General features: G+C 41.2%; 1 protein-coding gene and 1 non-coding gene across 2 annotated transcripts in view; one reads left to right on the forward strand and one right to left on the reverse strand.

Moving 5' to 3' along the window:
- The window catches only part of LOC124606071, an 877,896-nt gene that overhangs the window by 792,817 nt on the left and 61,223 nt on the right, over positions 1-23,856 (reverse strand). The window lies entirely within an intron of this gene.
- Positions 2,013-2,087, forward strand: Trnas-uga. Its single transcript has one exon. It is a non-coding gene; the product is annotated as a tRNA-Ser (tRNA).

Raw genomic sequence — 23,856 nt, forward strand, 5'->3', positions numbered from 1 at the left:
AATCGGTAGACAAATACATGGAATTAACGGTTAGTTGTTGCTTTGTGAAAGCTTTATCCGTTGCCACGATATGATGGTCCAAAGCTGCATACAAAAAGCACGTAAAATCCTATTTTACGCGAATCTCACGTGCTGAGACGGTTTAAAGTGATACCGATAACAATAAAAACTACGTTTTTATGATAATGATAACATTCCTTTGCAAAAATCTTTTACTGCTCGGGCTTTACGTGAGAAAAATCACACGTTTGCACATGAAAATGTAGTTCCCTTCTTTTACACCCCATCCCTGCCCAGAATATACCCGCCCTTTTTTTGAGCTAAGCTACGAGTATTTATCAAAATCAGTAGTTCCCTTCTTTTACATCCCTAACCCCGCCCAGAAGAAACTCGCCTTTTTTGTGCTAAGGTACGAGCATTTTTCATTTTGGTATGATTTTATGAGTGGTTCACACGGGCTGATGTTCAGTTATACAAGCTATGCCCGCCTTTTATCAGTTCTGCGATTTATTCTAACAAAGAGAACACAGCAAGTGCCATTACGCAATTTCCCAGAAAAACTGCTCATTGGAAGATGGGTCGAAATAAGCGAACAAGTGTGTGGCGTACCCCGTAGACACTTGACCGTTTCCGAGAAAACGAATATCAAAGTTTTCGCCGTAATACATATACCTTTTAGCAAGAGGTAAGTTCAACGGAAACGGTTGCACAGTGGTTAGCGTCACGGATTTTTTTTTTTTTTTTTTTTTATCTGCCCATGACCATAGAAGATTACTACACGAATGTTTCTTATCCAGTTACGAGATACAAGGGCATTTTGTTAATTTTTCAATTACAACTGTTATCTGTAAGTGTCATACATTTATTATTTTTGTCATTTTCAATGATTACCATCTTTTTAAACTCACAAATTCTTATGTTTCATCCTTATATCAGTTCTTACATGAATTCTTACGTTTTGTTCTTTTATTTATTCTTCAGGAAGATTTGGTGCATTCCCTTGGGTGATACCGAAAGTAAAAACATTGGAAACAGAAATACCGAACACCGTGAGCATTGACCGAAGATAGGCTTTCCACCGTGACATTTCTTCGTATCAGTTGAAAGGTGGCTACACTGAGCCACAGCGCCAGAGAGTTTTGTTTCGCCGCCTCCACTGGCAGTGATTATTGAGAAGTAGCGGAGGGCAGTGCTTGTTGAGAACTCGTAATAGAGAGTGCTTGCTGAGATGTCGTAGTGAAGAGATCTTGTCGAGATGTGGCAGTAGTCAGTTCTCGTTGAGATGTGGTAGTAGCGAGTCGGTGTGGAGACATTGTAATGATTAGAGTGCTTTTCATCAATATAAATGAAGGTAACAAACTACTTTTCTTTTTTTTCTCATTATTTCAATGTCCTGAATAATGCGTCATTACAGGTTCAGTCAACAAAGCATCTGGCTTGTCTCCAGAATGAGATTTTCACTCTGCAGCGGAGTGTGCGCTGATATGAAACTTCCTGGCAGATTAAAACTGTGTGCCCGACCGAGACTCGAACTCGGGACCTTTGCCTTTCGCGGGCAAGTGCTCTACCAACTGAGCTACCGAAGCACGACTCACGCCCGGTACTCACAGCTTTACTTCTGCCAGTACCTCGTCTCCTACCTTCCAAACTTTACAGAAGTTCTCCTGCGAAACATGCAGAACTAGCACTCCTGAGTACCGGGCGTGAGTCGTGCTTCGGTAGCTCAGTTGGTAGAGCACTTGCCCGCGAAAGGCAAAGGTCCCGAGTTCGAGTCTCGGTCGGGCACACAGTTTTAATCTGCCAGGAAGTTTCATATCAGCGCACACTCCGCTGCAGAGTGAAAATCTCATTCTGGAAACATCCCCCAGGCTGTGGCTAAGCCATGTCTCCGCAGTATCCTTTCTTTCAGGAGTGCTAGTTCTGCATGTTTCGCAGGAGAACTTCTGTAAAGTTTGGAAGGTAGGAGACGAGGTACTGGCAGAACTAAAGCTGTGAGTACCGGGCGTGAGTCGTGCTTCGGTAGCTCAGTTGGTAGAGCACTTGCCCGTGAAAGGCAAAGGTCCCGAGTTCGAGTCTCGGTCGAGCACACAGTTTTAATCTGCCAGGAAGTTTCATATCAGCGCACACTCCGCTGCAGAGTGAAAATCTCATTCTGGAAACATCCCCCAGGCTGTGGCTAAGCCATGTCTCCGCAGTATCCTTTCTTTCAGGAGTGCTAGTTCTGCATGTTTCGCAGGAGAACTTCTGTAAAGTTTGGAAGGTAGGAGACGAGGTACTGGCAGAAGTAAAGCTGTGAGTACCGGGCGTGAGTCGTGCTTCGGTAGCTCAGTTGGTAGAGCACTTGCCCGCGAAAGGCAAAGGTCCCGAGTTCGAGTCTCGGTCGGGCACACAGTTTTAATCTGCCAGGAAGTTTCACATCTGGCTTGTGTTCTTGTATTAGAGTGTAATTCTGGTTTTCCTGCGCAATTATAGTATTTCTAATTTTTTTTTATCACGTCAGTATAAATGGTATTTGAAATTTCTTGTCTTATTGAAGAAGAACCGTGCCAGATGTGTACGTTGAGTCATACTTCCACACACAGAACAGTTATACTTGTGCTTTGGTTTCGTAGGATTTATAGTTGCTGGGGACTTAATTAATTAATTGTGTTAACGAAAATTTTCATTTCATTCTTTGTTGTTGTTCTATGCAGTCAGATTGCGTAATAATACTAGTCAGGGCCAACCGTTTACGAGAGACAGCGTAATCGGACATACAGCTACCAAAAATAAAAAAGATTTTCAAATTTAATAATTAAGCCCCCATGCACGTGGCGACCGCTGCTTCGGATCGTCCCTTGGAATTCTTCTGATTGTAAAAATAGTAGACCGTAGTATTGTTGTAGTAATTTGTAGTTTAGTAATTGTAGTCTATATTGCATGTGTAGATTTGGTAATTGTCATTCTTCTAATGGTATTTTTTCTCAGAATTTGATTTGTTGTCTTGTATACGCGTTTGACAATTTAGTGCAATTATTTCAATTGTTCGTTAATAGTGTTTGAGGGAAACATCTCGTGTGAATGGTATTGTTGAAGATGAGGAGTCATTGTGTGTAATTTTCGTACAGTGACGAATTTTTTATGTTTTGTAAATGATTACGCGGTCAATGAAACAGGCAAAAATGATGAATAGTCAGAATAATGAAATTGTTGACATGGCGAACTCGCCAACACAGGACAACAGTATGATGAATAATGTTGTTGAAAACAATTTAATAAGCAGGGAAAATAGTCCGGAAACAGTTCAAAATTTTTCTCAATCAGAAAATTCACAGATTTCGTGGTTAACGACAGAAGAATTGGAGCAGTTGATGGTTGCTATATTAAATTTTGGATCACAGATGGGAACTTTGCGATCTGAATTAAAAACAGAGATAGGGAGAATTAAAACGAAGATGGAAACTTTGACAACACGATTAGACTCAGGAATAGGGACATGTTTCAAAAATACGAATGATGAATCAAAGAAAGAAATTAGAGAAGAAGTACAACCGATTTTGAATGCTCACAATAATAGTTTAATTTCAACAGAAATCAGACAAGAGGAACAGGACAGAGAACAGGAAGAAAAAGATCGCGTAATAGTACAAAAATTTTCAGAATTAAATTTACAACGTGCACACGATAAGGAAGAAATAATTGAAAAAATCGAGGAATCCGTACCAAATGACAGAATAAATAACTTAACGCAACAGTGTGAGCAGTTAACTACTAAATGTGACAATACCGAAACCCGAGTCGCGACACTTACGGAAGACGTAAATAAACAGAAAGAACAATTAGGTGACTCATCGGAAAGAGTTGAGGAGATTTCAGATAAGCTGACAAGTCTTAGTTTAAATGGGGACAGAGATTCGGATGATACAGCTCCATTACCATTTTCAGAACGAAGAGTACCAGAACATAAATAAGCATGTTGAAAATCGGGGAAAATTTAATAAACGCGTGAAAAGGGAATTTGAGGCATTGCAAAAGCAAGTAAAACAAACTGAAGGCGAAATTGTAGGAAAAGACAGCAAAAGAAATTTAGAATCACAATTAGCAGAGGGGTTTGAAGAAAATAATTTGTTTCATTTACGGGATGCAACAAGAGAGCGCCAGGCGCGCGAACTTGACAATAATCAACATTGGGACTGGGACAGACGCGGTAGGTCTTTGTCGCCACGAGGCGAAAACTTTGACTATAAACACTTTTTGACTGTTCGGAAATTTAAGATCTTTCGCAATTCTAAGAATGACGTACATCCATGTTCATGGTTAGATCAATTTACGTACGCACTTCCGCCAGATGTGCCACAAAGTCACAAACTAGAAATTATGTGCGGCTATTAATGTCCTCAGGGGATTCACTACACTAAGTGAATATGTGCCGTAGCGTGCATAGGGCCCCGAGCTGTAGTGGTGCTATTTCCCTTTTAGTTTTCTGCGCCGCTGCCTACTCTTTTACTATTCTTTGCATCTGTCAAAACAACTCTTCGACTATCAATCTATCAAGAGAATCGTTAAACAATAACCGGATATGACTATTTTACCTAAAAGTGATTTCGGAAATTACCATTTGGACTTACTGTATCTTCATCAGCATTCATTCGTAGTTTAAATGAAATTTTACCTGTTTATCTCCGTGACAATATTACTTCATATGTTGACGATATTCTTATTGCTAAACGTTCTTGGAGTGAGCACAACAAAATTTTGGATTCAGTATTACGTATCTTTGCAAGAGTTGGCATTACAGTGAACTTAGAAAAATCTGAATTTGGTCGTTCTCAGGTGAAATTTCTCGGTCACATTATTTCTACAGAAGGTATTCTTCCTGATCTAGAAAAATTAGACGCTATTCGTAATTATGCTGTTCCTACCACAAAACGTGATGTTTGTAGTTTCCTTGGTGTCTGTAATTTTCTTAGACGCTTTGTTAAATTGGACGATTTGGCCACACCTCGTTTATGTGAACTATCCGGAAAGAATTCTAATTGGTGTTGGGATGAGGAAGCTCAATCAGAATTTGAACAACTTCGTGATGCTTTAGTTGCTGCTCCACTTCTTTCACATCCGGATTTATCTAAAGATTTTTGTTTGGCGACAGACTCATCATACAAAGGCCTAGGTGCACATTTATTTCAAGAGATAGAAGAAAACGGCGTTGTAGTACAAAAGACTATTGCATTTGGAAGTCGTCTTCTCTCTAAATCAGAAAAAAATTATTCGATTACGGAACTTGAAGCTTTAGCTGTTGTTTGGGCTTTCACAAAATTTCGCACATTTTTGTTTGGCAGACATACTAAGGTTTACACCGATCATCGAGCTCTGGAATTTCTTATGTCAACAAAATTAACTCATGGCAGATTGTCACGATGGGCGTTGTACCTACAGGAATTTGGTTTTAGTATTGTTTACATACAGGGTTCTTCAAATATTGTTGCTGATGCTTTATCACGTGCACCTATGGGTTTGAAACAAAGTGCTGAAGAGGACTGCAAGGAAAACAATTATTGTTTGATGTATATTCAAGGTGTTGCGTTTGAGAACTTTATTTCGTCTTCGCTCCAGGACATCGCTGAGGAGCAAAATAAGGATCCAATCTGGAAGGACATTAAGGAGAAGTGGAGGAGAAAGGAAAGCGTAGCCATTAGACAGCATTATTTAGTTCGCAATGACATTCTTTTTAAACGAAAATCGGTCGACAACTCTGTTTGGTTAGTTTGTATTCCTGATGAGTGGGTTAATAAGCTGATTTGGTATACACATTTCAGTTATGCACACTTTGGTCCCAGAAAATGCTTTCATAAATTACGGGAAAATTGCTACTTCAGTAATATGGAAAAACGTATTCGATCTGTTCTGGCCAAATGCAAATTATGTCAAAAGGCTAAGCCGCCAACAATTTCTCACAGAGCACCGTTGTTTCCTATCATTCCAGCGAAATTAAAGGAGATGGCTGCAGTCGATTTGTTCGGTCCAGTGGTTCGTTCTACTAATGGTTTTGCGTACATTTTCGTAGCAGTGGAGTTGACATCAAAATATGTGTGTTTTACACCTTTACGCAAAGCAACAGCTCGTTCAGTATCTAATGCTTTCATTAACCATTTTCTTAAAGAAGTTGGTCATGTTGATAAGGTTATATCAGATAATGGATCACAGTTTCGTTCTAAAATTTGGCTTCGTACTCTACGGCGTCGTAAAATTAAATCAATTTTCATTTTACTTTTTCACCCTCAATCTAACGCTTCAGAGAGATGGATGAAGGAAATCAATAAATTGTGTCGTCTTTATTGTCAAGAACGTGGGATCAGTATCTTCATATTTTTCAAAACATTCTGAATGAACTTCCTAATGACTCAACTTCTTTACCGCCTATACTGATATTAAAAAACAAAGCACCGACAAATCGCATATCTGAAATCGTTCCTTTTCCGCCTTCACGGAAACTGCGGCATTCTGAAGTTGTCAACCTGGCTCTACAAAATATTGCATCTGCGGCTGCTAGAAGAGAGAAATCAGCTAAGCGTCCTTGTCGTTTAAAAATCTTGTCAGTTGGTCAGAAGGTGTTAATTAAGTCTCATCGTTTGTCTCACAAAGGAAAGGGCTTGTGTCGCAAATTTTTTCTGCTTTATAACGGTCCATATAGAATTCGCAAAATTATTCATGATAACACTGTCGAAGTAGAAACTCTTAAATCTCGACGCTCTAAGGGAATACATCATATATCTAACTTTAAAATTTTTGTGGAATGATATACTTTTGAAAAAATTTTGTGGAATGACATACTTTTGAGAAACTAACAGCTAGATGTAAACATGCAGAGAATACAAGGATACCGCGCTGTGTTTTGGCGGCGGCATATACTCAAACCAACAGTCAAGTCTGCGCGCCGCACAAGGCAGTCGTTGACCGCAAACAATTGCTTCCTACGTCACGCGCCTACAGCTGATCTAGCGCTCAGTGCGAATGCACTGACAGCCGTAAACAAATACACAGTCTAATTTCTCCGACTAAATTCAGTATAAAGCTATAGTGACTTGATGAATTATGTTATTAACGTTCAGTATTTTTCAGGATACGGTTGTATAAAATATTTAAGAACTTCAGGTAAATTCTGTGTGTCTCCGACGTTAAGAGGACTTGCTATCGAGAAAATTTCAGAAAGAATGTAATTTCCAAGAAGAAACTAACAAACTAAAAAGGTAACTATTAATTGAGTTTATTTTTTCAGGTAACATATTTCCACTTAGGTACGTACTCTAGACGTAATTTGCTGCCCGCGATTACGTGATTCAGACTTTGTGCTAAATTTCATGTTCTATGAATTTGCTTGTGAAGCGACGTGCTTGCGTACATTTGCTGATTTTTGTCAATGTTTTATTAATGAACAAGGTTGTTATTTGTATATATTTTGTATCGCTTGGCTGCAATGCTTTTTCACTGATGTCATTTTTTTTTATTATGTGTCTGCTGTGCTTATTTATTTAAATTATAATTGTCACCTGATTAATTGTGCTGACTGTGGTTATGTATATAAGTTATACTTTGTGATTTATCTGCTTGCGCCTTCATGTTTACTTATTAAGATGACATATGAACATTTATTTGCTTATGCTGATATGATGCTAATGACCTGTTTATTACGTAAGATATATGTTTGCTGCTATGCGTATGGATTGCATATTTATACATTTCTGTTTGTTGTCATAACTACTCTTTAATTTGGTATATAGAAATGCTGATATACTGTGTACAAACAGAGTTTAGGTCACACTATTGTATTAATTATAGATTGTTCGCTTGGCAGAGCCTCGTTGTAAGAATTGTGCTGCATCCACTTGTTGACATTCTGTTCTCTACTGGTATATTTACTCGCTAATGCATGTTTTGCTTACGCTCAGTGCCTTATATTTTTAAGATAGGAAAATGAACTGCTATAATTCGACATAAACGACATTAGTACAAGAAACTTCATAGATGTCACATGAGCTGGAGGTTTTATGGAAGCTGTATAAATTTATGCTAATAGGAAGGAAGCTAACGACATGACATATCAACACTAGGGTTAGACCATTGACAGTTATTACACTGCATTTTTCGTGAGCAATTGAAATAGGAAGTGACACTTGACACAAGAAACACTCCACACGTTTGCTTCTGTTTGCCGTAATTCTTGAAGTGGTGTACACACTGTGAAATATTATGATCACTCACACTCCGTAGTCGTACTTAATTACTGAGAGTTATTCGAACAAAGTCTGTTAGAGGTCATGTATGCATTTTTTTTATTTAATGATGGACAAGGTAACCAAAATCCATCTTATATTTATAATGAGTAGAAGATTTGGGTCAGATGGATTACACAGAGGTTGTGTGTTGACAGTGTGTCTTCGGATTGTATGGGATGATGAGGTTTGCATTAGGATTTTATCTGTACTTGTTCGAGGAGACTGACTAGAGGAAAGAGTTGTTATGGAAGTGAAATGATATTGGCGATAAGGTTTATATGTGTCGACGTATTGAAGAGGTATTAAGATTATATGAAGTTGATGATTATTGGAGTTTTTGTGGACAAGAGGTAAGGTAAATGATATTGATGATAAGATTTATATGTATCGACGTAAGAGGTATTATTGAAGTACTGAGATTATGTGATGCTGATGATTATTGGAGTTTTGGTGGATAAGAGGTAAAGTAAGTGAGGTGCATTTTTTTTTTTTTTGTTGGGCTATATGGAACAAGGAGGATGAAGATGGCAGACTAGAACACTCAAGTAGAAGGAAGATTGTCTACACACACTTTGTTAAATCAATAAGCAGTACATTTTTTTTTTTTTTTTTTTTTTTTTTTTTTTTTTTTTTTTTTTTTTTGGAGAGAGGAAGTAATTGCATATCTTGGCTCACTGACAGTTGTTCAGCAACCGTACATTTTGATCTGGCTTGGCAAACATTGGTCTTGACATGATGACTATGACGTTGACTTAACTATTATTGACTGTTATACATTGCTGCCACTACTACTTGATACACATGATGAACATCAAATTTTGTCAGAATTGCATTTACACAGTTAACACTATTCAACTAAACAGTAGTACTTAATGTGGATGAAAGATGAGTGAGTGTGTTTTGTGTGTTTTCCTTTCCTAATCCTACCCACCTATCTCCCAAATATTATTTTATTTGTTTGTAGTGGCTTGCACTGACACCCATAAATATTATAGGTTTACTGATATTTGAGTATTTGTAATAGTTAATATGACAATTATCTGATATCATTTGTGTGTTTATTAGAACTTGTATGTTTAGTGTAAGAGCATTGAGAATAATTTTGTAAAAGCATTTGTATGTGCATTCAAACTATTGTTCATGCCTGAACTGTCTGATTAGTGATGGTGAATATTATGAACTGTTACCTGCACTTGTTCAACATTGATGTGTGACACTTAGAAATGTTTAATTCTGCTGATGAACTGTGTGATTGGGATAGTGAATATTATGGACTATTACTTGTACTTTTTCTACATGATTGGTGCCACTAGGACATGTTTAATTTCTGCTTATAAACTCTGATGAACAGTGTGATCAGGGATAGTGAATATTATGGACTACTGTCTGCACCTGCTCATCATTGCTAGGTGCAACTGATGGACTGCTTCTACTGAAATGATGTCACTTGTTGGTGTCTGCACCTGTCAACATTGCTGGGTGCTACTGATGGACTGCTTCTACTGAGATAATGTCACTTGTTGGGGTCTGCACCTGTTCAACATTGCTGGGTGCCACAGATGGACTGCTTCTACTGAAATTATGTTGCTTCTTGCTGTCTGCACCTGTTCAACATTACTGGGTGTCACAGATGGAACTGCTTTTATTAAAATGATGTCACTTGTTGGTGTTTGCACCTGTTGACCATTGCTGGGTGCTGCTGCTGGAACTATCAACTATTTGTTTTTTTTTTTTTTTTTTTGAATAATTAAAAGTATTTTATGTGAACATTTGTATAAACTGATTTTTTGTGTATTGTGTAAACTATTATGTAAAGCCACATGTATGAAAGAATTTGTATTGCCTACTGTATTTTATATATTAGGTTATTGAAAGTCAGTGCAAAGCCAAAATTTTATCTAATTATGTGATATTTACGTATTAATATTATCTTTTATTTTTGTCTGTATTTTTTTTGACGAATTTGGTGGTAATCAGATTAAGAGCAGCCGACCAGTTGCAAAGGATAAAGTAATCTTTACCTAGGTTTCAATAGATATAAATCTATCTTCTTCAGAAGACGGCCTGGTACCAGGAATCCTTCTCACATCTTGTAATACAATATTTTCCTAATATATGTTAAACTTTATTCTTGATTCATGTTTCATACCTTAATATATATTGCGATGTTCATTGTCCCCAGGCCGTCTTCTGAAGAAGATAGATTTATATCTATTGAAACCTAGGTACAGATTACTTTATCCTTTGCAACTGGTCGGCTGCTCTTAATCTGATTACGTGGAACCGTTGCTGTAGCGCAGCTATGTTTAAAGTACTGAATTTGGTGGTATTTTCACCACCAATGCTGGCAAAAATACCATCAAATTCTAGCCCGTGGAGGAAGGGCATATGAAAGGTGGCTACACTGAGCCACAGCGCCAGAGAGTTTTGTTTCGCCGCCTCCACTGGCAGTGATTATTGAGAAGTAGCGGAGGGCAGTGCTTGTTGAGAACTCGTAATAGAGAGTGCTTGCTGAGATGTCGTAGTGAAGAGATCTTGTCGAGATGTGGCAGTAGTCAGTTCTCGTTGAGATGTGGTAGTAGCGAGTCGGTGTGGAGACATTGTAATGATTAGAGTGCTTTTCATCAATATAAATGAAGGTAACAAACTACTTTTCTTTTTTTTTCTCATTATTTCAATGTCCTGAATAATGCGTCATTACAGGTTCAGTCAACAAAGCATCTGGCTTGTGTTCTTGTATTAGAGTGTAATTCTGGTTTTCCTGCGCAATTATAGTATTTCTAATTTTTTTTTATCACGTCAGTATAAATGGTATTTGAAATTTCTTGTCTTATTGAAGAAGAACCGTGCCAGATGTGTACGTTGAGTCATACTTCCACACACAGAACAGTTATACTTGTGCTTTGGTTTCGTAGGATTTATAGTTGCTGGGGACTTAATTAATTAATTGTGTTAACGAAAATTTTCATTTCATTCTTTGTTGTTGTTCTATGCAGTCAGATTGCGTAATAATACTAGTCAGGGCCAACCGTTTACGAGACACAGCGTAATCGGACATACAGCTACGAAAAATAAAAAAGATTTTCAAATATAATAATTAAGCCCCCATGCACAGTCTCACTTGGGAGTGAAACGTCGTTAACACTGCTGAAGATTTGACGCGTTGGCAATAATTCCGGCAAACCACGCATAGTGGATCATTTTCCCGAAAAATGGCGTTTTCAGTTGATTATCAACCAGGATACTCTACAGGGATTTTACCGAAAACAATTTCAAACAATTTTCTCATTCCTTTATGGCTTTTTTAAAATTCATTCACTCGACAGGCTATTGGTAGACGAATAAGGACAACGTTAGTTTCAACATGCACTGGAAATCATTCGTGGTAACCTTCTATGGACATGGATAGATAAATGAAAAACAAAAATAGAAATAACAAAAGCAGGTTTCGAAGTTTCGAACGAGGTGCCCAAAAATGTGAAGCTGCAACGCCGTCCATAGCGCCAGAGCTTTGTTTAAAATTATTACGTGCTCAAAAGCATATAAACTACCTCGCAAATTTTGACCGTCGTTTTCTCGAAAACGGTTGAGTATATACGGATAAGCCGACACACGTGTCAGCTTATTTTGACCCCTCTTTCACTGTGCGAAGTTTCTGGGCTATCGGATGATGGCACTTAACGTGTTCTCCTGGTAAGTAAGTGTGAGGAAGCGAGTTAATTTCTTATTCACTTAGCGTTACGAAATTGTTTACTGCGTCATAAATTTGTATATAACGCGTCGTGGTTTCACTAAATCAGGAGTTAATGATACTGCTGTGTGCTGAGGAGCGCCAGCGCCGTCAGCTACCAGAACGGCCGCCGCACAACAGGAGTTTACTGTTCGTCTTCCGCCAGCAGAACTTTGACAACCAAGTCCCGCGGAAGATGGCTTCCACCGCCCGGCCGCCAGGCGGCAGTAGCGGCGTTTTGAAATGTCGCTGGCCGCGCAGAACTACACAGACGAAAAAAAAAAAAGCGCAACAGAAAAAATTTTGACGTAGAGTACTGAAGTTTGAGGAATACATTTAGGCCGGCGCACTACTCACAGTGAGCCACTTCCTCCGGAGCGAGAGTAGGGGAGTGGGCTAGGCGCCGAGAACATTAGTACTTCTTCAATCAGAGGCTCGTTCTCGACGTACTATCAGCCGTACAGTAGGATTGTCACACTAGTCACTTCGGGACTTTACCGTTGCTAGGTGACGTGACGTGTAGGACACAGTTTTTTACTCACTGTTCTTCTCGTTAGACACGGATGGGCAACCGGCGGCCAGCAAGCCGGATCCGGCCCGCGACTGGTTCAGTCCCGCCCGCCAAAGAAAATTCTTGCGAGAGCGAGACGCTCTTGTTCGCATTTTTCCAGTCTGACTTCTCTATAATACAGCTGATATACTTCAAGTTCAAGAGATTTAGATCTTTAAACTTTTCAAAATCAACGAAAAAATGATGGTTTAGTTCAACTGCTCTTCCCCAAGCGGTCCGTCATCAAAAATATTTTTGGACAGATATTTTTAAAATATTTACTAATACTATTTGTGAATATTGAGACACTAAATTTCAAACACGGTAATGACCTGCCTGTGGTCAAAAATTTCTAAGTTACTCCTAATTGCTTGTTGATTGGAGTTGCCTGTTTCATTGCAATATTTTGTTTTTCTAGTCTTCCTCGTATTAACATTAGTAAACAATTTTTGTCCACTGTGCGAGTATTAGAACAAGGCCACTGTTGAAAACTGAAGGTTATTATTATTATTCTCGTATCAGGAACATACATAAAACGCAGTTTATACGATTGTTCATAGATCAACACAGTTTATATAATTATTGACCAAAATTTGGCCACATCCAGTGCATTTTCCGTTGCCTGGTGAAGGTCATCTTCTGTTCAGGTGGCTGGACGCAGTCGACTCTTAAGCATATGTTGAACGGTCTGTTCTTGCCCGCAGTCACATTGGGTTTTGTTTTCTTCAATGTATCCCCGTTCTGCCAGGTGAACCAGTGATGTGCCCTCTCCTGACATCGGACTATTCAAGGACTTCCACGCTGGCCAATTTTCATGACGACCTGGGGATAAAGATTCTGAAAATCTTTCGAACCGGGACTTGGGGATGTCTCAGCCCTCCATTGTTGCAGCCTCGTTTCTTCATCAGTGATTTTTAGTTTCTCCGATGTTCTGAGGAAGCTTTCCCTTGCCCATAGTCATTTTGGGTAGGGTTGTTGCCCACACAGGGGATAGGTTTTTTCCTGCTCCAGTTACGCTCTTTCCCTGTTTGCTGCTATTTCCCTTCGAACAGGACGTAATGCAATTCCTGCAAGGTGGTAGAGCTATTCGACTGGAGCTGACTTCAAGCAGCCTGTTATAATTCTGCATGCGTCGTTATGGCAATATTCACCCGTTTGGTATCTGTTGGCTTATACCAAACAGGACAGTCAGTCTGCAGCTGAGTAGCTTAACACCCTTGCAGAAGTTCGGATGGTTTCTGCTTCACTGCCCCACTGCGTTCCGGCCAGTTTTTCTCAGCAGGCTGTTCCTGGTTTGATTTTGATTTGAAATTCATACAATATTTTTTAAACCTTAGAGATTTGTCAAGTGTTACTCCTAGGTATTTGGGAGTGGCACGGTGTTCCAGTTTAACCCCTGACCATTCTATCTTTAACTTGCGCGTGGTTTCCCTATTTCTCAGATGGACAGCACGCACTTCTGTCTTTGATGGGTTTGGTTTAAGCTGGTTTGTTCTGTAGTATTTTGACAGATCTTCAAGAGCACTATTTAGGGTAATTTTTATTGAATCGAAGTTTGTGCTTTGGGTTGCCAGAGCGATATCATTAGCATACAAGAAACTCCTGCAGTTGGGGACCACGGGATGGTCGTTAGTATACATACCAAACAGAGCTGGAGCCAACACACTTCCCTGGGAAAACCCTTTTTTCGGTATCTTCCATCGGCTATGCTGTCCTTGGAGGTCAACGAAGAATCTTCAGCTCAGCAGAAGACTGGCGATCAGCCTTGTGAGGTTGAAATCTTTAGTTACGTTGTACAGCTAGGCCGGCCGGAGTGGCCGAGCGGTTATAGGCGCTACAGTCTGGAACCGCATGACCGCTACGGTCGCAGGTTCGAATCCTGTCTCGGGCATGGATGTGTGTGATGTCCTTAGGTTAGTTAGGTTCAAGTAGTTCTAAGTTCTAGGGGACTTATGACCACAGCAGTTGAGTCCCATAGTGCTCAGAGCCATTTGAACCATTTTCTACACCTAGTTTAATAGCAACTGGTGGATGACGGTGCCGCTTGCTGTTGTCAAGACCACAAATACCACTCCTGTCACCTTACTGGTTTCAAAACCACTTCTTTGAACTGTGTAAGACTGAGTAATTGTCCTGTGCAGATTTTACCAGGACGCAATCCAGCTTGCTGAGGTATAAGCTAGGGATCAATAACATGTGAAAGACACTTTAAGTCATTCTCTGTAGCAGTTTGTAAAGTGACGCAGTAGTGCAAGGACTGTTTCCTTCTTTACCAGGTTTCAATATAGCAGTTACTCGGCTCCTCCGTCATATCTTTGGAATTTAACATCTATCGATACATTTGAAGATAGTATCTGTTCCTTCGGACATGTCCGAAAGAATGGATACCATCGTTGAGCATGCAGCTCGTAAGAATGAAATTGCAATGAAATGAATACCCCTAGCTGTATACAGGTGTTAATATTAGGACTCGAACCCGGGATCTCCTGCTTATATGGCAGACGCTCTAACCATCTGAGCCACCGAGGACACAGAGGATAGTGCAACTGCAGGGACTTATCTCTGGCACGCCTCCCGTAAGATCCACATTCCCAACTTATTGACCCGCTCTATATACATAGTGGGTCTTACAGGAGGCGTGCCAGAGATAAGTCCCTGCAGTTGCACTATCCTCTGTGTATTCGGTGGCTCAGATGGATAGAGGGTCTGCCAAGTAAGTAGGAGATGCCGGGTTCGAGTCCCGATCGGGGCACACATTTTCAACTGCCTCCATTGACGTATATCAACTAGAGATGGGCAAAACTGTTCTTTTCAGAGATTGGATCAGAACTGTTCACTCCCTGAAATGAATTAGCTCTTTTTCATGACTCACCACTCATTTACAATAGAAAATAAATGGAAGGCACATTGTCCTTTAAACTTGGTTTATTCCAGTACTACACCTGTATTTTGATCTTATTTGATCCTATTTTTAAGTAACACAGATAATGAGTAAGAATTTTGTATTGTTTATTGAAATTTCCACGATATGACAAAGTTTTTGATTATTGATTTATTTTGCACTATCGTGGTTTTTTGGGTGATCGGAAAATGTTGTAACTTGAGATTTACATTAACAATATATTTGGCTATAATGTATTAAAATTTCATTAACCTCATACAAATTCATCGCAAGCCATATATTTTTAAAGTGAACGTTTCCTTCCGAAGACGCCTAAAATCGCAAAATCCGTACCAGAATAAGAAAAAAAAATATAAATTTGACTGTAAAACGAAAGTGCTACATATAGCCTTACGCAGAATAAAACAAGGAAAATATTGGTGTATCACATTTTGCGATACGTTTATCGGTTCGCTCGTAATTAAAGCGTAAATTCGAGTGTCCATAATAAAAATCCTATAGTAAGAGGAGTCATCAGGAACCTAATCTAATCAGTTTAAACAAATAAAAATAAAATAAAAACGATTGATGTATACATAACATAATAATGTAATATACATAGCGGTATTACTACGAAGAACAATATCCAGTAGGGACGAACTCCGATGCAGAGGCGCTGAGTCGAGCGGGTCGAGCCGCGAGCTGTATTACTGCGTGAGCTGAGACCGCAGAGACCAGAGTGACACCTGAGTCGCTTTGCTCAACGCTCTGGCTAGAGTCGAGACGGTGGGGTGAGCGTTGAGCGGGCGAGTTCCGAGGGTGGGGGGAGCGGTGAACTCACCCGCTCCGAAACAAATCGTCCGTTCCCTTGCGAGCAGGTTGTTGCAAGTAGTTCTTATGTTCTCCGCGAGGAGGCTCTCTGTCCTGTTGCTCGCATCAACTGCCCAGAGGGCAGGACGTGCGACTGAAACGATCGCCGACAGAGTGCGATGCGAAGTTAAGCTGCGCCAGACACTGCGCGCGGCAGACGACGCACATGGACGGCACGGCATATGTGAAACACAAAATCCAATGGGGCACTGCACAATGCAGGCAGCCAAGGTATAAGCAGGGCAGAGGCAGGCGCTGACTGTGTTGTGTTGCGTGCAGTGTGCTCTGACCAGCAGAGGCGCTGCTGATATGCTCCCTCTCTCTCTCTCTCTCTCTCTCTCTCTCTCTGCCGTGGGAAACGTTTGGAGCTACCGTTCTTTTTTTCTGAATCACTGATTGTTCACTCCTTTGAAAGATTCAACTCAATGAATTAGTTCAAGAGCGCATCCCCCATCTCTAATATCAACGCCTGTATGCAGCTAGCGGTATTCATTTCATTGCAATTTCATCTATCGATACATTTATTGAAGAGTTGGAGAATCCATTCCTTTGCTGCTAATCCAAAGGGCTTAATTTGCTCAGTTCGTACATCGTCCAAACCAGACGATTTACCAGTTTTACTCCGCTTAATAGCCTTCTGTAATTGATCCGTCGTGAATGGGACTGAAAAGTTGTTATTCTACTCATGCTCAGTTCGTCGTAGCTGTAACTGGTGTGCTGTTTGGTTGGTGGTGGTATTTTGGTGTGTAGCGGTCTTAGTTGCATCGTTACACAGGCATCGCAGAAGTCTCGAAGCATTATGACTGTCTCATTTCAGATCCAGGTTTTCTATTGTTTTAATCCATTTCCCCATTTTTCACTCATTAATACAGGAAATGAGTTTGTTTCCTGTTTCTATAGTTGTTTCACTGAAAGGATTTTCTCTACATAAGTTGCTATATTCTGTAAATAATGCTGCCTGATCTTAGGGCCACAGCTCAATCAACATAGAAGGGAAACTGAAGATAATTTACAACGAATTAGCTGCAACCAGTTGGTTTTACAGGCGTTTATTTCTCCATAATAACATTTCAAGATACCGGACATCCCATCTTCGTAAGCTTACATTTATTTAAGTGTGATGAACATTGTTTCTTCACTAAAGGCGTTGCAGAATTTTGCAATTGACGCTGTTAAGTCAGATATTGCAAAATGTTGTAATTAAGGAAACAGTGTTCATCGATTGTAAATAAATGTAAACATCTAAAGATGTGACAAATATAAAATGAAAGTACTCTCAAAAACGCGTGACTTCAGACGTAATTTGTTAGCGTGTAATATCCGTAAAGGGGTGCCAATCGTACGAGTAAGTCACTCCATAAACGTTGCCGGGCACCATAATTTTGACTTTATGCAATAAGTTTGCTGCTGCCACGTCACGTGACAAGATGGCCTACAAGCATAAGTAAGTGTGCGAATTAGGCCCGCTCGGTATCGTGGGGAACAACATACGAAGCAAACTACAAGAACCTACAAGTCCTCCAAAATTGACGTTGGGACACAGGAGCCGCCTGGTGGGTGAGAAACCGAGACTTTCATCCCAACTCGGCGAGAAATATCTTAAAAACACAGTGAAAGACAAGATCACAAAGACGTTCGACAAACTCGACGCCCTTCCGAGACATAGTACTCCATATGGATTCATTAGGGACAGTTGAAACCCCACGAAGACACAAGTAACAATTTCCCAAGTAAACAGTGTTAGACCCTACATAAACCAAAACATTAAGACGTAGAGATTATCAATCCAACAAATACGCCCATGCGAAAAAACAAAATTAAACAACAGCTGGTTCACGGACCCACGTAGTGCCCAAAACCTGGCTGACTGAAGCAAGAAATAAAATATGCAGATCTTTTACCTGTACCATACACTACAGAAGTACAAATCACCAAAGGTGATCAGACTTCGAGCTACACCACACACACACACACACACACACACACACACACACACACACACACACACAGAGAGAGGGAGGGAGAGGGGGGGAGAGGGAGGGAGAGAGAGAGAGAGAGAGAGAGAAGAACTAGCCCGCGGGTCACCAAAGGTTGCCCATGCCTGTTTTGGACTATCAGATGATTGTGATTCAACGATTTTAGTCAAGTGCACCGTGTCAGTGACGTAATTTTGCAATTTATTTTCTTCTGAAATAGTGTGGCGCTCCTGACTTCAGACCGCAGGGTTACAGTGTTACCGTTATTAAGGTTGGGAGTTCTGTTCAGTTGGTACTTCACATAAAGACCCTAGAAGCGCGAACTTCTGTTACCATAGTTATCTGTTCTGAAACTTTGCAAATTGTGAATAAATTTACATGTTTTGTCAAAGCGCTACCTGGGCTTCTTTTGTGGCCGTATCCTCAGTCAATGGATTCTTCCGGTACTACTTGCACTGCTAATCCAGTGTCCTAAAACAGTAGTCACCTTGCAACTTCATATGAACATGTGCTCAAAAGTTTTTAGTTTATCAGTGTAACTTTCTATCAAACACATCATTTACACATTTTCAGCTTGATGATGCCATCAACTCACAAACTCGTTGTAAATTTTCAAAATTTTCTCCTCTTGCTTCCACACACGAATGCACTCGTGAAATCATTGGCTGTCGCACATTATCAAATACTTTTTGACGGTGTCGAATGGTTTTGCTAGATTCCGTGATACGTCATCAAAGAGCTCCTGAATTCAGATTTTCTGCTTCATAAAACAAGTCTTTCAAGTGACCCCAGAGATAAAAATCCAACGTGCTGAGGTCATGAGAACTTACAGGCCGTGGAACTTGTCCTCCTCTACCTATCCATCCGTCATTGTTGGTGAAAATCGCGTCCATCTGCTCACGAAATTAACCTTCCATAGTGAACGGAAGAGTCTTAGTTAAACCAATACATGTTGATGTTGAAGACAGACTATTGACAAATGTGACAAAGCCGTCATGATACCACATCGCCTTCTATGATACAAAGTATGCAATGCGTCAGGGTCTTGTATGGAAGAGTGCAGCACACTACAATCTACACGGCGCAACACAATTCGACATCTATACGGGTTGTTTATATAAGAGCGAACAAAAATTTGACACGACATAGAGAATGCTCCACTGAACAATTTGAGTTAGGGAACTCGTGGTCGGAGAAGCTAGCTTAAGGAGATATGGAAGTAAACTTGTCTACCGCGTTGTCTAGCACTACTGTTTTGCAGTTTTTTTTACAACTATCATGCGTAAAAGTTGAAATGTACTGTGCTGTTTATTTACATATATATTCTTTCTTTCCTGCAAGGAAACAAGGAGGACGAGCCTGATTACTAGGAAGTCATTATGCAGGTTTGTTTACTTTACTTGTCCACAAGAGGCTCCGTTAAGTCGTATTTACATTTTCCCGTGACAGAACGTGCTATGAATCAACGACAGACCCATTCATTACTCAGTGCTATTCAGAGACGTACTGTACAACACAATGGAACAGTACCGCTACAGTTTCGCTGATATGCGCCTTGTGTATGGGCAAGTACGTTGTACTGCTCTCGCTGCTGAAAGGCTGTACAGGGAACGATTTCCCAACAGGCATCATCCGTCACGACGAGTGTCCATTTATCTCGGTCGACGAATGCGGGAGACTGGTTCGTTGGAAAGGATAAACGAGGAACCCGGCAACACGAGGACCACTCGCACACCCGATTTGAAGAGGAGGCGCTGGATCGTGTTGCAGCAGATCCCACTACAAGTATTCGTCGAATTCGTGAAATGGGCGCTGCATATATAAGCGTGTGGCGAGTACTCCCCGAACAACAGTTACACCCATATCACCCACAACCAGTCCATGCAATACTTGTGACTGACTTTGCATCGAGGTTCGCATTGCGTCAGTGGTTGCTGCAATAATAAACTGACCGACCAGATTTCCTTCAAATCGTGCCGTTTATTGACGAGGCCTCATTTGATCGTAACGGTATTTCGAACAGCAGGAGTAACCATGTGTGGGATGAGCAAAACCCTCACGCTGTAGTAGAGTAACACCATCAAGTACGTTCTGCTGTGAATTTCTGGGCCGGCATTATAACTGACGATCTCATAGGGCCATATCTTCTACCTGGCCGTCTGAATGGCCACCTGTACTTGAGCATCCTGCAAAGAGATCTACCTGAGTTATTGAAAACGTACCCTGGGCTGTTTGTGGGGATGTGGACACAACATGACGGCATACTGCCTCACGTCAACTTGGATGTCGGCAACCATCTCAATGCCGTATTTCCTGGTCACTGGATTGGAAGGGAACGTCCTGTTCCATGGCCTGCGAGGTCACCTTACCTGAATCCCCCTGATTGTTTCCAATGAGGATATCTAAAGTCACTTGTGTATGAGACTCCAATGGATACAGAGATGGAATTAATTGGCAGAATTGTAGCTGCCTGTGATGTAATACACACCAGGGATATTAGTCAGGATGAATTAGACTCTTGCTCGCCGATGTCATGCTTGCGTTGAAGTTGATGGGCGTCAGTTTCAGCACATTTTCTAAGATACGTTACAAATTGTACGTACATTGTGTCTGTAATGGTACTTCCAGTTAACAGCAACTGATGTAAATAAAGTACACAGTAATGTGATTTTATTCCTATTATCTCCTTAAGATAGCTTCTCTGACCCTACGGTACCTACCTCAAATTGTTCAGTGGAACATCCTCTATGTGCTGTTAAATTTTTGCTCAGTCTTATGGAAAAATCTACACTACTGGCCATTAAAATTTCTGCACCAAGAAGAAATGCAGATGATAAACGGGTATTCATTGGACACATATATTATACTAGAACTGACTTGTGATTACATTTTCACACAATTTAGGTGCATGGATTCTAAGAAATCAGTGCCCAGAACAATCACCTCTGGCCGTAATAGCGGCCTTGTTACGGCTGGGAATTGAGTCAAACCGAGTTTGGATGGCGTGTACAGGTATAGCTGCCCATGCAGCTTCAACACGATACCACACTTCATCAAGAGTAGTGAATGGCGTATTGTGAGGAGCCAGTTGCTCGGCCACCATTGAGCAGTCGTTTTCAATTGGCAAGAAATCTGGAGAATGTGCTGGCCAGGGCAGCAGTCGAACATTTTCTGTATCCAGAAAGGCTCGTACTGGACCTGCAACATGAGGTCGTCCATTATCCTGCTGAAATGTAGGGTTTCTCAGGGATGGAGTGAAGGGTAGAGCCACGGGCCGTAACACATCCGAAATGTAACGTCCACTGTTCAAAGAGCCGTCAATGCGAACAAGAGGTGACCGAGACGTGTAACCAATGGCACCCCATACCATCACGCCGGGTGATACGCCAGTATGGTGATGACGAATACACGCTTCCAATGCGCGTTCACCGCGATGTCGCCAAACACGGATGCGACCATCATGATGCTGTAAACAGAACCTGGATTTATCCGAAAAAATGACGTTTTGCCATTCGTGCACCCAGGTTCGTCGTTGAGTACACCATCGCAGGCGCTCCTGTCTGTGATGCAGCATCAAGGGCAACCGCAGCCATGGTCTCCGAGTTGATAGTCCATGCTGCTGCAAACGTCGTCGAGCTGTTCGTGCAGATGGTTGTTGTCTTCCAAACGTCCCCATCTGTTGACTCAGGGATCGAGACGTGGCTGCACGATCCGTTACAGTCACGCGGATAAGATGCCTGTCATCTCGAGTGCTAGTGATACGAGGCCGTTAGAATCCAGCACGGCGTTCCGTATTACCCTCCTGAACCCACCGATTCCAAAATCTGCTAACGATCTGCCATTGGATCTCCACCAACGCGAGCAGCAATGTCGCGATACGATAAACCGCAATCGCGATAGGCTCCAATCCGACCTTTATCAAAGGACGGAAATGTGATGGTACGCATTTCTCCTCCTTACACGAGGCATCTTCTTCCTGTCGGTTAAATTTCGCGTCTGCAGCACGTCATCTTCGTGGTGTAGCAATTTTAATGGCCAATAGTGTACATACATAATCCGCAAGCCACCGTACTGTGCGTGGCATTACTACTGCCACTACCAGTCATTTCCTTCAACTGTTCCATTCGTAAATAGAGCGACGGAAAAACGTCTAAAGGCCCTAATTCCTCTCATCTCATCTTCGTGTTCCTTACACGAAACATGAGTTGGAGGCAGCAGAATCTATGTGCTGTTGGCATCAAATGCAGATTCTCTACTTTTCCGCAGTAGTTCCTCGCGAAAAGACCACTACGTTCGCAGGTTCGAATCCTGCCTCGGGCATGGATGTGTGTGATGTCCTTAGGTTAGTTAGGTTTAAGTAGTTCTAGGTTCTAGGGGACTGATGACCTCTGAAGTTAAGTCTCATAGTGCTTAGAGCCATTTTTTTTTTGTTGGAACATACCGGTAACAGATCTAACAGCCCGCCTCTGAATTGCTTCGAAGTGTTTCCTAAACCGGACCCGTTGGGGTGCTAAACACTCGAGCAGTACTCAAGAACGGGTCAAACGAGAGTTCTATACACCGTCTCCTTTGTAGCTGGGCTACACTTTTCCAAAAATCTCCCAGGAAAACGAAGTCGAGCATTCGTCTTACCGAGTACCATCCAGACGTGTTAAAGGATCACTTTTTCGAATCCCCGTAGTTATCTCCAGTTTGAAATTTATTTCAAAGGTGCCTCCATTCTTCCTCTGTAATCATGCATAAGTTTGGCGCCCTGCGACTTCGCCCTAGGCTTCGGCGACACCTCAGACAACTAGGTATTGACATACGCAAAAAAGAGTCAGGGCTCAAAAGTTAATGTGAGGTGTACGGTGGTTTACTAATGTCACACTGGCACTAAATTACACCACAATTCTGCTTAAGCTCTCCATCCTAACTTACATCTGAATTATGGAATACATGGCATCAAACGTAAGTAATTATATGAATGTGTGGTGTCTGTTTCTTTGGACATGTCCGAAAGAACAGACACCATGCTTTCATAACTGATTCAACTCGATGGGCAATGAACCCATAACCTCCAGCGGGAATCTAAAGTTAGCGAGCACGGAGGACACGGACGGGGACTACTGACAGGTGACGCTAGGCTGGAATGTGGGTCGGCTGGGGGAGGTGCCGAGATAGTCCGTGCATTTGCAATGATCACTGTGCCTGGATAGCACAGTGGTCAACGCAGGAGATCCCTAGTTCGAGACCCAAGTCTAGCACACCACTGACTCCGCACAAAATCCTAATGCAGCTGATATCATTAGTTCCCTCCCTTTTCTACCCTTTCTATCCCCTAACTTTTCAGTTTACATAATACATAAGTGATAATTTTATTCGGCATGTTGTGACTAATAAAAGCATTTCTTATGACGTTTAGTCTTGTACAATATGTGTGATTACCACATCAAGACTGGAATACTCTCTCTCAAATTCTAAAGGTGGCAGGGGTAAAATACAGGGAGCGAAAGGCTATTGACAATTTGTACAGAAACCAGATGGCAGTTAAAAGAGTCGAGGGACATCAAAGGGAAGCAGTGGTTGGGAAGGGAGTGAGACAGGGTTGTAGCCTC

The sequence above is a fragment of the Schistocerca americana genome, chromosome 3 (assembly GCF_021461395.2).
Source record: "Schistocerca americana isolate TAMUIC-IGC-003095 chromosome 3, iqSchAmer2.1, whole genome shotgun sequence".
NCBI classification, from domain to species: Eukaryota; Metazoa; Arthropoda; class Insecta; order Orthoptera; family Acrididae; genus Schistocerca; species Schistocerca americana.